Raw genomic sequence first — 15,980 nt, forward strand, 5'->3', positions numbered from 1 at the left:
GTTTTTACCTGGAACAAACAGTGAACAAGCTTGGAGTGTGAAGTGAACAATCCCACTTGGACCTCTTAGGAGGACATGGGTTTTTTTCATGAGGTCTTTGCTGTCCTGACATGGTCTCTTCTGGAATACCTCACCTGTCAATGCTTTAGAGATTAGGTGCCATAAAACAAATTTGTAGAATCCCAAATATCCATATTGCAGCAATGCCAGGAAGCTGGTGATGAGATCTGTCATAGCTACCTGGTGGTATCAACAGGCAAGGCTGAGCAGTTTCTCAAAAGACTTCTATGGAGGTCTTACCAGAAATCAGATGAGATAAGCCAGCAAAAACAAGATACCTGCGTGGTTACTCTTCCTCATCAGCTTGTGGGATTAGAGACTGACCAGTGGAAACAAACATCTGAGTATGTCTATGAAGACATTTTGAGAAAGGTTTAAATCAGCAGAGAAGAGTCACCCTGAATGAGAGTGGTAACATCCCATGGGCTAGGGTCCTCGTTGAAGGAGGAGGAGAAAGAAAGCTGAGGGTGAGCATTCATCTCTATCTCCGCTCTCCCTGAAGATGCCATGTGCCCAGCTGCCTCATGCTCCTGTCACTAACATTTCTCTGCCAGGAAGGACTATGAGCTGGAAGAAGCTTTTCCTTCCTTAAGTCACTTTGTGTATTTTTTCACAGCAACAGGAAAAGTAGCTAATTCAATGATTAGTGTCATAATGTATCAGATTACAAGATTTGCCAAGATGAATATTTAAAACAGATAACACGCTTATCAAATGTAAATCTCTAAGGTAATTGTCTAGAACACTACATATATATGATATTCAAAGAATATATTATGTTGAATATATAATATATAATTCTATAATATATGTAACTATATACCTTACAACAGGATTATACTGTATATTATACCATATACCACATAAATATACCATACAATGAGGACACTTGTTCAACTATATCCATACTAGCTTTATTAGTAATAACCAAAATCTGGAAACAACCTAGATGTCCCTCAATCAAAGAATGGATAAAGAAACTGTGGCACATTTACACAATGGATTACTACTCAGCTATTAAAAACAAGAAAATCATGAAGTTCGCAGGCAAATGGATAGAATTAGAAAAGATCATCCTGAGTGAGGTAACCCAGACATGGAAAAACACATGGTATGTACTCATTTATAAGAGGATTTTAGCCAAATCGCATAGGCTAACTATACTGCAGTCGACAGACCCAAAGAAGCTAAGTAGTAAGGAGGGCTCTAGGGGAGATGTTATCCTCATTCAGAAGTAGCAATGGAATACACAGCAGAACTGGTTGAAGAGAGAGAACAGGGTAAGAGGGAAGGAGCATGGAGAGAAATGAAGGTCAACATCAGACATGGGGAGAATGGGGATGGGAAGACAGAGGGCTTACAGTGAGAAGAGAAACTTAGGTGGGGACTTCTCTGTGACAAGCTACGACAGGGTAGGCCCCTGGGAGGATATGATAATAGTTTATCCACAGCTGATAAGTTTCTTGTGGCTCAGAGAAGGGTGTGGTCTTTGCCAAGTGGAGACAGTTCAACTCTCAGAACTCTGAGAGGGTATAAATACCAGAGCCAAGAGAAAGAAAGGAGGCTCCGAGGAAGAGAGGCTTTGAAGATATGATTCCACTAGGAGAAAGAAGGCTGCCTCTGGCCAGTCTTGCTGCTGTGTTTGCTGGTTAGCTGGACTGCTAGATTTACTGATTATGAAGATTGAAATTGCCCCAAGCAACTAAGTCTAAAGAGGTCTACATCCTCTCTAACTTTTTTTCTGTCCTACCTACTGTTGGAAGGGTTTGAAAGGTGCTAGGAAGGGGAAGGGGTGGAAGGCAGATAGAGGCTTAAGAAACTGCCAAATTAAATGAGAGTTTAAAATAAAATAATGCCTACACTGTCCTTTGCCCCCAGAGCTTTTCTATTTCATGAGGTTCATTTATGAATTGTAGATCTTAGTGCCTGAGATGTTGGTGCTCTGTTCAGGAAGTTGTCTCCTGTGCCAATGTGTTCAAGGTTATTCCCCACTTTGTCTTCTGTCAGGATTAGTGTATCTGGCATTATGTTGAAGCCTTTGATCCACTGGACTTGTGTTTTGTGTAAGTTGATAGATATGGATCTATTTGTATTCTTCTACATTCAGACAAACAAATTAGCATCATTTGTTGAAGATGCTCCCCACCGCCATTGTATAATTCTGGCTTTCCTATGAAAAATCAGGTGTCCATAGGTATGTGGAGTTTTGTCTGAGTCTTTGGTTCAAGTTCATTGATCAACCTGTCTATTTTTATGCCAATACCATGGAATTTTTATTACTATAGCTCTGAAGGAATGATGATACCTTCGGAAATTCTTTTATTGTTCATGATTGTTTTTTCCCCCTTGTGTGAAGTTGAGTATTGTCCTTTAACAATTTATAAATTTGTATGAGAATTTTGATGAGGATTGCATTGAATCTGTAGATTGATTTTGGTAATATGGCCATTTTTACTATGTTGAGCCTACCAATCCATGAGCATGGGAGCTCTTTCCATCTTCTGATATCTTTTTCAATTTCTTTCTTTAAAGACTTGAAGTTATTGTCATACAGGTCTTTCACTTGCTTAATTAGAGATACACGAAGATATTTTATATAATTTTAGTTATCGTGAAGGTTGCTGTTTCCCTGATTTCTTTCTCAGCCCATTTGTATATAGGAAAGATACTGATTTTTTTTTTTTTTAGTTAAACTTCTATCCAGTCATTTTCACTGAAGATGTTTATTAGCTGAAGGAATTCCTTGGCAGAATTTTTGGGGTCACTTACGTATACTCTCATATCATTTGTGAATAGCAATACTTCGATTTCTTCCTTGCCAATTTGTATCCCCTTGATTTCCTTTAGTTGTCTTATTGCTCTAGTTAAAACTTTAAGTACTATATTGAATAGATATATAGAATGTACAGCCTTATCTTGTTCCTGATTTTAGTGGAATTACTTTCAGTTTCTCCCCACTTAATTTGATATTGGCTATAGGCTTTCAGTAAATCACCTTTATTATATCCTTTGTATCCATGATCTCTCCAAGACTTTTATCGTGAAAGGGTGTTGTTGAACTTTGTGAAAAGCTTTTTCTTTTATTTCTTTTATTCCTTTCAGTTAGTCTAATGGTGGATTACACTGACTGATTTTTGTATATTGAACCTTCTTTGCGTCTTTGGGATAAGCCTACTTGACCATGGTAGATGATTTTGATGAAATTTTGGATTCAGTTTCTGAATATTTTATTGAGTATTTTTGCATTAATGCTTATGAAGGAAATTGTCCTATAATTCTCTTTCTTTGTTGGGTCTTTTGGTGGTTTGTGTTATCATGGTGACCATGGTCTCATAAAATGAATTTTTGTTTCTATTTTGTGGAATAATTTGAGGAGTATTGATATTAGATCTTCTTTGAACATCTGCTAGAATTTTGTGGTAAAACATTTTGGCCCTGGGTTTTTTATTGGTTGTGACACTTTTAATGACTTCTATTTCCTATGGGTTATAAGTCTAATTTTTTTATTTGGTCCTAAGTTAACTTTTATAAATGGCATCTATCAAGAAAATGATCCATTTCTTTTAGATTTTCCAATTTTGTGGAGTACAGGTTTTGAAGTATGACCTAATGATTTTTTGGATTTCCTGAATATCTGTGGTTTCTGATTTTGTTAATTTGGATATTCTTTCTCTGCCTTTTAGTTAGTTTGGATAAATGTTTGTCTATCTTGTTGCTTTTCTCAAAGAACCAACTTTTTGTTTCATTGATTCTTTGCATTGTTCTCTTTGTTTTTACTCCGTTGATTTCAGCCCCCAGTTTGATTATTTCTTGCTGTCTATCTCTCTTGGGTGAGCTTGCTTCTTTTTGTTCTAGAGCATTCAGGTGTGCTGTTAATCATTAGTATGAGGTCTCTACAATTTCTTTATGAGAGCGCTTACGCTATGAACTTTGGTTTTAGCACTGCTTTTGTTGTGTCCCATATGTTTGGGTATGTTGTGCCTTACTTTTCACTGAATTTTAGGAAGTCCTAATTTCTTAATTTCTGTCTTGACCCTGAAGTTGTTCAGGAGACAGTTCACTTCCCATGAGTTTGTAGCCTTTCTGCTGTTTCTGTTGTTGTTAATATCCAGCTTTAATCCATAATGATCTGATAGGGTACAGGGCATTATTTCAAGTTTCTCGTACCTGTGGAGACACGCTTTGTGACAGAGTATGTGGTCAATTTTGGAGAAAGTTTCATGAGGTAGTGAGAAGAAGGTATATTCTTTTGTGTTTGGGTGAAATGTGTATCTGTTAGGTCCATTTGAGTAATAACATTTGTTCTCCATTATTTCTCAGTTTAGTTTATGACTGTATGACATGTCCTTTGGTGAGAATCAGGTATTGAGGTCTCCTATTATTAATGTGTGAGGGCCAATGTGTGAGTTCATCTTTATTTGTAATGTTTATTTAACAAATGGGGTTGCCCTTGCATTTAGGACATGGATGTTGGGAATTGAGATGTCATCTTTGTGGATTTTTTTTTTTCATTTGATGAGTATGAAATGTCCTTCCCCATCTCTTTTGGTTGGTTTTGGTTGGAAGTGTATTTTGCTAGATATTATAATGGCTTCATCAGATTGCTTCTTGTGTTCATTTGCTTCAAAATCTTTTTCCAACTCTTAATTTGAGATAATGTCTATCTCAGATGTTGAGGTGTGTTTCTTGTAAGCAGCAAGGATGGATTCTGTTTTTGCATCCCTTCAGTTAGCCAGTGTCTTTTTATTGGGGAATTTAATCCATTGATATTGAGAGAAATCAATGAGCAATGATTATTAATTCCTGTTTTCTCCTCTCTCCCCACTTCTTCTTGTTGGTAGTGTGTGTGTGTATGTGTATGTGTGTGCTCGTGCCCACTTTCCCTCTTTTGGTTTTGCTGGGATGAGTTTATTTATTTCTTGTGCTTTTCGTGGATAAAGTTAACCTCCTTGGAGTTTTCCTTCTACTATATTCTGTAGGGATAGATTTGGGGATAGATATTACTTATATTTGACCTTATCATGAAATATCTTATTTTATCCATCTATGGTGATTGAAAGTTTTGTTGAGTATAGTAGCCTGGGCTGGCATCCATGGTGTCTCAGATTCTGCACAACATCTTTCCAGAAGTTTCTGGCTTTTAGAGTCTTTGTTGAGAAGTTGAATATAATTCTAATAGGTCTGCCTTTATATGCTACTTGGCTTTTTTCCCTTGTGGCTTTTAATATTCTTTATTTGTTTTCTATGTTTAGTGTTTTGATTATTATGTGGTTCAGGGACTTTCTTTTCCAGTCTAATCTATTTGGTGTGCTGTAAGCTTTATGTACCTTTATAGGAATGTCCTTAAGGTTAGGAAATTTTTCTTCAATGAAATTTGTATTAAAAATATTTTTTGGGACCAGGTAGAGGTAGCACATGCCTATAATCCCAGCACTTGGGAGGCAGAGACAGGTGGATCTCTGTGAGTTCAAGGCCAGCCTGGTCTACAGAGTGAGTCCAGGACAACCAAAAGCTACTCAGAGAAACCCTGTCTCAAACAACAACAATAACAACAACAAATAAAATGAAGTAAAATAAAATAAAATAAAACCAAGGTCTTTAAACATTTTTTTCTGGGTCTTTGAGCTGGGATTCTTCTCCTTCTATTCCTATTATTATTAGGTTTGGTCTTTTCATAGTTTCTTAGAGTTTGTGGATGTTTTACATGAGGAATTTTTTCGATTTAACATTTTCTTTTACTAATATATCAATTTCTTCTATCATATCTTCTGCACCTGAGATTCTTTCTTCCATCTCTTGTATTCTGCTGGTGTTGCTAGTATTTGTAGTTCCTGTTCAGTTACCTAGATTTTTCATCTCCAGGGTTCTTTCAGTTTGTATTTTCCTTATTACTTCTATTTCCATTTTCAGGTCTTGAAAAGGTTTTTTTTCATGTCCTTTAATTGTTTGTTGTTTTAAATTTGCTTTCCTTAAAGGGTTTACTCATGTCCTTCCATTTTGTGAGTGTGTGTTTTTCCTGTATCTCTTTAAGGAAATTATTCGTTTCTTCTTTAATCTCTATCATCTTCATAAAGTTGGTTTTATAGTCTTTTTTTTTTGTGCTTCAGCTGTGTTGGGATATTCAGGGCTCACTAAGTTAGCAAGGCTCTGGAGGTGACATATTGTCCTGGCCGTTGGTGCCTGTGCTCTATTGACGGCCTCTAGGCATGTGGGGTTTGCGGGATGGGTGTTTTTCCCATTGGTTTCTGTTTTCTCTCTGGTCTGGCGGCCTGAATTGCCAATGGTCTGGTAAAGTCTTCAGGTCTAGTAGGGTGTCTCCATGGAGGGGTGACCTCCTCGGGGGTCTGAGATTCTGGGAACTGATGTGACCTCTGGGTTCCGGGTACTTGTGTGGCCTCTGGTAGAACAGGGGACTTTTGAGATTCAGAGTGTAGGCATGGACTCTGGGTTTCAGGAACCAGCATGGCCTCTGATAGAGTAGGGGGCCTCTACTGGAGTGGAATTGTGGGCCAGGATATGGAGCTGAGGGAAGGGAGAATGTTGGGGAAAGCTGAGTGAGCTCTGAGGAAAGTTGGTGGGCTGTGGGCAGGGTCTTACCTGGGGTTCTGGTGCCAGTGAGGCCTCTGGTCAGATGGGGAGGAGGGTTCTGCTGGATTTGTGGGCCAGGATATAGGGACAAGGTGGGGTGCTGTTGTGGAGAATTGGGAGGGCTCTGAAGAAGTGTTGGATGTCTGTAGGCAGGATAATACCTGGGGTTCTGAGTACTGGTATGGCCTCTGGTAGAGCAGGGCCCCTCTGACAGAGTTGTGGCCTGGGATATGGAGATGAGAGGAGGGCAGAAAACTATATTTTAAGTTAAACACTAATGACTGCCACACTTCTTTTTTTTTTCTTTTGCTAAAATATAAATAGTTGGACTGTTCTCTCTTTCCATCTGTGTTAAGTAGTACTCAGTTAGGTTCCGCACTCAAGTTAAATAGAGATAAATAGTTGCTCATTGCATTTTGGCTGTATAAATAGGCACTTGAAATTTAGAATGAGACAATCTGAAATAGACATTGGTATCCCTCTTAACCAAGAGATCATTCAATCTTTTGTTTGATTTCTGCAGTATAAAACCAGAAGTGTTTTATTTGAGAAAAAAAGAAAACAAAACAGAAACAGTTTTAACCTAACTTCCATTTTTCTCCTGACAGAAACAGACAAACAAATGGCCAAAACAGGTTAAGAAAACAACCATTGTTTTCATGCCTTGGATTACGAGGTATTCTTCTGTTATTATTAAACATCTGTTTTGGCTTTACAACTAGACATCTTCAGGAGATAAAGAGCTCAGCGGAGCACTCATGAGTCCCCTGCTTACTGCCAACTGTGTGGCATATGAAGTGATTCTGAGGAGGACAAAAGCGTTGGTGTCTTCTGGGGGCCTTTGGGAGGATATGCTGATTTCACATGCACCAGTTCTCTTACGGATCTGAGTTTGATAGCCAGCACGTACCAACTCTGAAGGAACCCAAGGTACGACAAACACCAGCTTATGTCCAATTATCACTATAGAAGTCACATGGCTTCGGATCGTACTTACTGGCAATAATAATAAAGACAACAATACCTACAGCAATAACTTGCTGTAAAATTAACATTATTACATCTTTTCTATGTGGCTACCATTGGAAACACTTTTTACGTGGACAATTTCATTCAATCTTATGAAAACTCTAAATTAGTTGCTATACTAAGTCCTACTTTATGACGAGGAAATGGAAGTGCCAAAGAAATTAAGTAATCTGCCCAAGTTCACACAGCTATGGAATGACAGAGGTAGGATTTCAGGACAGCCAGCCTGTCTCCATGCACATCCAACCTACCCTTTTGTCCCAGTGACTAATGGGTTTACAGTGCCAGTGGGGGTGTGCTCAATGGGGGGCATTCAGTGAACACACAGGCTAGGATGGAGGCATCAGGCTTAAATAAAGGCTGAGTCAATGGCCTTGACTTCATTTGACTCTGTGTTGTACCGGGCTGAATGAGCCTGGCCGACTTGGTGTCTCGGAACACTCAGAAATGATGAAAGCCTTGCCTCTGAGTTAAAGGCTGTTGGCCTGGGAAAGGCGGCTCATCACGGGGCCTCTCTGTTGGTGTAGGATGTAGTAGACTCACAGACTAAAGGCCAAGGACATGCGAGTGGCAACCTGTGCCCGTTAGGTTCAGTGGAAGCAAGAGCAGAGCTTGTTCGTTTGCAGGTGCCACCAAGAAGTCCTTATTTTTTAGCCTGTGTCTCCTGGGGAAATGTTTCCACCATTTAAAACAAAGCCGGTTCATACCCACATTAATTTAAATCCTGTAGAAAGGATGATGGAATCTTCACAAACTTCTCTTTTCCATTGTCATCAGCCTTTGGACAAGGTGGACACTGTACTGTCCTCCTCCGGATTGTTTGAAATCTGATACACAACCCGAGTCCATTAGCCATAGATCAATTTGAACTTTCCATCAGCTTTGTCATCTTACTTTTTTTAAAAGAAATACAAAAGGAAAAGAAAGAGGCTGCCTCAAAGATCCTCAAGAAAGAGCCCCCAGCTGGCTTTCTCTGTAGTTGTTGTCAGTCCTGAGAAATGTACATATCTGTCGCAACAAGCAGAGCTGTGGCATGCTCGGCGAGGACGGGCCAAGCCTCCTGCAGGACCCTGTGAATGGAACTCAGTATACATCGCAGCCTAAAAATATTGTAAGAGCATTCCATTTTTCTCATGCAACTTTTCTTTCTTTCTTATTCAGCTGTAGTTGGATCCCCGTGGGGAGCAAGGGAGACTAGAGTATGTGCAATGGGATGGAAAAGGATCAGAGATTTCCAGAGAGTCCTCGCTGTAGCCTTGAAGGTTTTCGCTTGTCCACAACACTTGATAGATCAGTTTAGTCCAGAGTTCACCTATACGGGAGAGACACTGACTTGCCCCATTGTGCAAATGTAGAAAGCCCCCAAACCGAAACCCTTGCCACTGACCCCAAGCCCCAAGCTCCACGAGCTGTGGGGTTGAGACAAGAAATTGTGAGAGCCAACAATGGCCCTGACAACCATACGTTATTGCCTCAGACTGATTGGAAATTAAAGCACCAAGCCCGGGGGAAATTCTGCAAGGCCCTCGGGATGTGCCTGGACGGTCTGGGCTCAGGATCTCACTGAGTCATTATTAGTGAAGAGAAGTGGACGGACTATCAAATGCTTTTTGCCCTCCCTCTTTACTCAAGTTTGGCATTAACTAAGGTGGTATGAGAAGATCAAAGTTAAGTTTCGCCTCCACCTTTCAATTCATGTGACTTTGGGAATGACCTGTCACCTCTGGATCTCTTTGTTTTATTAATTTGTAAAACAAAACAAAACAAAAAAACAAACAATATTGCCCTTTCTCATTCATCCAAGACAGCACACCCACTGGGATGTGAACAGTCATGTGTGGTGCTGATGCGAGACACTAGTGAAAACAGGCTCTCACTCCTGCCCTTGCTGGGATTTTCCTTAAGAACTGGGTAGCTCTTTGCATCCAACAGACAACAATGTAGCACAAATGCGTCCTGTCTCGTTCCGGGTGTCTTCCTTCTCCATATATTATCAGTGACTTGGGAGGTTGCTTTTGTTAGGTAACTTGAACTCCCTCTGCTGGCTGGCTGGCTGGCTCGTGTTTGTTTTTTCATGACTCCTGCTCCTTAAGATTTGTTTCCTTACTTCCAGTAAGGGAAGAAATCCTGGGTGTTTTTTAGATTTTTCTGGGAGTAACGTAGACAAAGCTTTCGATGTAGTGTTTCCAGGTGTCTATAAGACTCACCGTTTTCTTTAACAAAAACAAATAATGGTCAGGTTCATAAACGTTTTGTTGAGGTTCTGTTGGCAAGGGTTAGCAATGCTGAACGCCACCAGGTAGGGATGTGAGATGCAAATAGAAGGGCTGCCAAGTATCAGCCGCTGCCACGAAAACACCATAGAGGCACATGGGAGGAATCTGATGTTTAATTCATTCATTCATTAACTTGTTCATTTTACATCCCCATCACAGCCCCCTTTCTTCTCTTCTCTTGGTCCCTCCCATCCTCCTCCCTTCCTCTCTCTTCCCTCTGCCCCTCTTATTCCTCAGAAGAGGGGAGCCGCCTCCAAACTCACACCAGCACATCAAGTCACATGAGAATTGCTGCACACACCCCTCCCAACCCCCCCGGCCTGGCAAGTCAGCCCTGGCAGGGGAAAGTGATCAAACGGCAGGCAGTAGAGTCCACATCAGAGAGAGCCCCCGCTCCCTTTACTAGAAGATCCACATGAAGACCAAGATGCGCATCGGCTACAACTGTGTAGGGGGCCTAGGTTCAGTCCATGCACAGTTCTTGGTTGTTGTTTCAGTCTTCACAACCTCCCTGGGCCCTGGTTAGTTGACTCTGTTGGTCTTCTTGTGGAGCTCCTGTCCTCTCCTGGCCCTTTTAGCCTCCCCCGCCTCCCCCGCCCCCGACTCTTCCACAAGACTCCCAGAGCAGAGATTGAGGGAATGTCTAACCAATGCCTGGCCCAATCTGAGACCACTCCAGGGGAAAGAGCCAGCCCTTGACACCATTAACAAAACTCTGCTATGTTTACAGACAGGAGCCTAGCATAGCTGTCCTCTGAGAGGCTCCACCCAGCAGCGGATCGAAACAGATGCTGAGACTCAGAGCCAACCACTGAGAGGAATCTGATTTTAATGGCAGCCAGAAGCATCAAATATTTGCTCAAATCCATGAATTTACACTGAAAGAGAGAGAGAGAGAGAGAGAGAGAGAGAGAGAGAGAGAGAGAGAGAGAGAGCGCTCTTTCCTTATCATGCCTGGAGGACTTGAGCTATTAGCATTCTGTTTTTCTGCATCACTGGGTGCACTGTGCCCAATCTAATGTAGACAGAAGAAATATTACTTTAAAGAGTTCTAGCCACTGAAAGTAAAATGATAGGATGTTTGCAAATGATATCATTGTTTGCAGTTGCTGGTAGTTCTCATTGTGGGCACCAGACCCTGCCAGCCAAGGAGCTCCCTTGTGCTTCCTGGTAAGACAACAGACCACTGACCATGCGGGGTGTTGAAGGCCTGGAATCACAGATTGAGAATTCCTCAGATCCAGGAACTCTGGTGGCAGGACCAAGAAAAGAAAGGGGAAGATGGAGGTGCTGCTTCCATTGACTGGATTTTGAGTTCTGCTAGACAAATTCAATTTCACCAAAGCTCATGTGGTCTTCAGAATTTCTTACTGTATATAATTTCAATGTGAGCTCTAACATTCATTGTTTTGGATTAGCTATCCTTGTTATGCATGAAGCATAGCTACTTTGGCAAACAGATGGAAACATATTTGAACATTAAAACTTAAAGCTTTAGAATATTAAAAATTTTAAACATTAAAAAATTAAAGGCAGAGAAACACTTAAAGAAATGCTCAACCTCATTAGCCATCAGGGAACTGCAAATCAAAACAACCCTGAGATTTCACCTTACACCCATTAGAATCAAAGATCAAAAACTCAAGTGACAACACATGCTGGAGAGGTTGTGGAGAAAGGGGAACCCTCCTCCACTGCTGGTGGGAATGTAAACTTGTACAACCACTCTGGAAATCAATCTGGCACTTTCTCAGACAACTAAGAATAGTGCTTCCTCAAGACCCAGCCATACCACTCCTAGGCATATATCCAAAAGATGCTCAAGTATACAACAAGGACATCTGTTCAACTATGTTTGTAGCAGCCTTACTTGTAATAGCCAGAATCTGGAAACAGGCCAGATGTTCCTCAACTGAGGAATGGATACAGAAATTGTGGTACATCTACACAATGGAATATTACTCAGCAATAAAAAACAAGGAAATCATGAAATTTGCAGGTAAATGGTGGGATCTAGAAAAGATCATCCTGAGTGAGCTGTCTCAGAAGCAGAAAGATGCACACGGTATATACTCACTCATGTAGACATATAATATAGGATAAACCTACTAAAATCTGTACACCTAAAGAAACTGATCAAGAGGGAGGATTCTTGCTAAAATGCTCAATCCCTATCCAGAAAGGCAAAGAGGATGGACATCAGAAGAAAGAGAAAAGAGGGAACAAGTCACAGAGCCTGACACAGAGGACCTCTGAAAGGGTCTTCCCTGCAGACTATCAATGCAGATGCTAAGACTTATGGGCAACCTTTGGGCAGAGTGCAGGGAATCTTATGAAAGAAGTGGAAAACAGTAAGATCTGAAGAGAACAGGAACCCCACAAAGAGAGCAACAGAACCAAAAAAAAATCTGAGTACAGGGGTTTTTCCTGAGACTGATACTCCAACGAAGAACCATGCATCGAGATAACCTAAGACCCCTGCACAGATGTAACCCATGGCAGGTCAGTGTCCAAGTGGGTTCCATTGTAATAGGAACAGGGACTGTCTCTGACATGAACTGATTGGCCTGCTTTTTAATTACCTCCCCCTGAGGGGAAAGCAGCATTACCAGGTCACAGAAGAAGACAATGCAGCCACTCCTGATGAGACCTAATTGACTAGGATCAGAAGGAAGGAAAAGAAGACCTCCCCTATCAGTGGACTTGGGGAGGGGCATGCATGCAGGGGGTGGAGGAAGGAAGGGATTGGGACAGGAGGAGGGAGGGAACCACAGGGGGGATACAAAGTGAATAAAGTGTAATTAATAAAGAATTTAAAAAAAGAAAAAAAGAAAAGAAAAAAGAAATAAATATTGACATGAGAAGGCAAAAAAAAAAAAAAAAAGAATTAAAGGTTCTCAATCTTCCTAATGCTGAGACACTCTAATACCATTTCTCATGTTGGGGTGATCCCCAACTATAAAATTATTTCATTGCTACTTCGCCACCATTAAAGCTTATTTTAGTTAATTTTACTATTGCTCCGATCTGATAAAATATCATGACAAAAGTGCCATAAGAAAGAAGGCTCAGAGTCCAAAAGTGCAGTCTAACTCTGCAAGGAGTCAGGAGCTCCCGGGGGCAGGAGCGTGAGGCAGCTGTCACATCATGTTTGCTGCCAGGAAGCAGAGAGTGGTAATGTTTGTGCTCAGCTGGTTTCCTCCTGGTTATGCAGCCCTGTCCCCAAGCCTGTGGAATGCTGCCACCGTCCTGCAGGGTGGGTCTTCTTAACCCGTTTAACCTAATCACGACAATTCCTCAGAACCAGGCCCAGTGCCAACCTAACCTAAATAATTCCTCACAGTGTGCCCAGAGGCATGTCTCCCAGGTGACTTCAGACGCTGCTAAATTGACCGTCAACACTGACCGTCATAGAGGGGGCTAGCTGGGAAGAATGGGTTCGCGGGACTGAGAGGGAGACAAGAAAGGGTGGTGGGTAAACAGATCACAGAACATTGACTACATGTATGAAGTCGTCAAAAAGGAAGAGCTTAACTATGCCTGTTCTGTAGAGGCCTTACATGAAAAGGCCACCCCCTGCGATTTAATTTCCTACCAACTTTCTGCGTTAAAACTTTCAAGTGAGTTTGGAAAAGACTGGTGTGGGCGGAGGGATTATTTCCTGGATTCTTCAAGCACTAACACACCATCAGATAGTTTTTTTTTTTTAAAAGTAATCTGCCAAGATTCTAGTAGAAGCATTAACTCCAATAATTTTAGTTAAATAAGTAATATTTATTTGCATTAATATAATTATATTATATATACTATAAGTTGAGTTAAATAAATTCAACTAAAATAATTTTGTATGTACGTTATCTTTATAAGACTATTTTTATTCATGTTTATGGAAGTATAGATATTACAATAATTTTATTCTAAAAGAATACACACACACACACACACACACACACACATACACACACACACTCGTTAACCATTCCAAAATCTGAACTATTTTAAATTTTTTTCAAGAGAAAAATATCCCTTAATCCTTTAATATTTGGAAATGAGCCTTGACTGTGTTTCAGATTTTTTTCCCCACACAACTAATAATAGATTTTTAAGGTACTTACAATGATTCTGAGAACCTGTTTCTTAGTTATTGGACCTCCTGAATATTCAGCTTTCCAAAACAGTCAAGTTCCTCCCTTCTCCTCCCTTCCCTTTGTCTTCCCTGCCCTCCCCTCCCTCCGTCTTTCTTCTTTCTTTTGATTCTAGAAATTGAGTGCATTCAGTGCTTTGTGTGTGCTAAGCAAACATTCTGTCACCAAGCTACACCCCAGACCTAAACATTTATATTATTTATTTATTTCGAGGAGACTGACTACCATCAGAGAAACTCAGAAAGGTGTGTAGGCTGAGCAGTGACTCGTAGACCTAAAGATCACTTAAAAAGAACAGTCCGAGGTGACTGACCCTTTGATACAGAGCAAAAATTATTTGGTTAAGTTAGAGAGGACATAACAAATGAAATCTAATGGTGGCAACACAGGCTCTGAAATTCAGGCATCCCCCAAAGGGCCATGGCTCTTAGCTTGGCTATCCATGAGAATGACCTGAAGGGAGTGTGAGTTCACTTAGCCGACACGGTACCCAGACTTTACCCAGGACTCTAGTGATGACTGGGGGCATCTTGGCACTTGAAGTTCCCAGGTAACCTTTATGTGTTCTGATGTCCATAATACCCGAGTACATTGTATGCTCTGAGGAGATGTGGAATTGTTTACTTTTTGGCCAGGGCTCTCACGTAAGGACGGGGGCCATGGGAAGGTGCTCAGAGGTGCTCTATTTTGGTTTCTATTGCTGAGGTAAAACACCACGGCCAAAACCAACTTGGGGAAGGAGAGATTATTTCATCTGAACTGTTCCAACCAAGTAATCACCTAGTGAGGGAAGCAGGGCATAAATCTGGAACTGGCAGGACCTGAAGTGAGGTAACGTGCTTACTGGCTTGCTCCCTCTAGTTTGATCAGTTACCTTTCTTCTAGACCCCTGCTCCATCTGCTCAGGATGGTTCTGCCTACAGTAGGCCGGCCTATCCACCAATTTGATTGTGGGCATTTTCTCAGTTGTGGTTCTCTATTCTCAGATGATTTGCACTTTTATTGGGTTGACAAAAAAACTAGCCAGGAGTCTGGCTGCTTCAGAACTGTGCTTAGGAGACCTTTCTCTATGAAACGTTTCTCTGTGCTACTTTTGTAGGAGGTTGAGCTAGGGTGACAAAGACATTTTGCCAGGACAATTGTGACACCAAAGGCTATGATGAGAGAAAATTTATTCACTGAGGACAGCATGACAAACGCTTCCTAGGGGTCCAAAGACTGTATACGCGAGGATCTTTGGAGAAAAATGAGCCACGCAGGCTTCCTGTCTTCCCCTCCATTCTAATCTCCTGAAGTGTGCTGGTTGGTGCCCAGGAATGACGGTCGCTTGCACGACAGAGTGGCATTTCTCCATGTGAAAGACCAGAACGATTAATATCAGAAGTACTGACTTTTGTGTCCTCCTGCTGAGGACAACTGCCGTTTTCCCTTGGTTCTGTGAACATTTGGCTGTGGGAGGTGGGGGGTATGCTCAGGTTATTTGCTCGTCTGATCTGAACTGAACGTGGTATGTGGTTTGCTTTCTGGACAGTGCAGCATTCCACCAAGAAAAAAGAAATTGGCCTGTGTAGCTCTTGCTGAGCTTGTCTACACTGCTGACCCAGAAATCCACTTTCAGTGCAAACATTTTAATTGTAATTCTAACATTTGGCTTTCATTAAAAGAGAGAGAAACTTCAACTTTTTTTTTTCATAAACTAAATACTGGACCTCCCCCTTAAAAGGCACTTCCTTTTTCTTAACAAACATGTGCTTTGATTGTGATTAAGAATAAAGAGAACAACATAAATGAATGTGAATAAGAAGGAGAAAAGGGGGGGACAAGGAAAGGGTGATGAAAAGAAAAGAAAAAAAAAGAAGAAAAGAAACGCACCCCCCCCCAG

This window comes from Meriones unguiculatus, chromosome 21, assembly GCF_030254825.1.
Source record: "Meriones unguiculatus strain TT.TT164.6M chromosome 21, Bangor_MerUng_6.1, whole genome shotgun sequence".
Classification (NCBI taxonomy): domain Eukaryota; kingdom Metazoa; phylum Chordata; class Mammalia; order Rodentia; family Muridae; genus Meriones; species Meriones unguiculatus.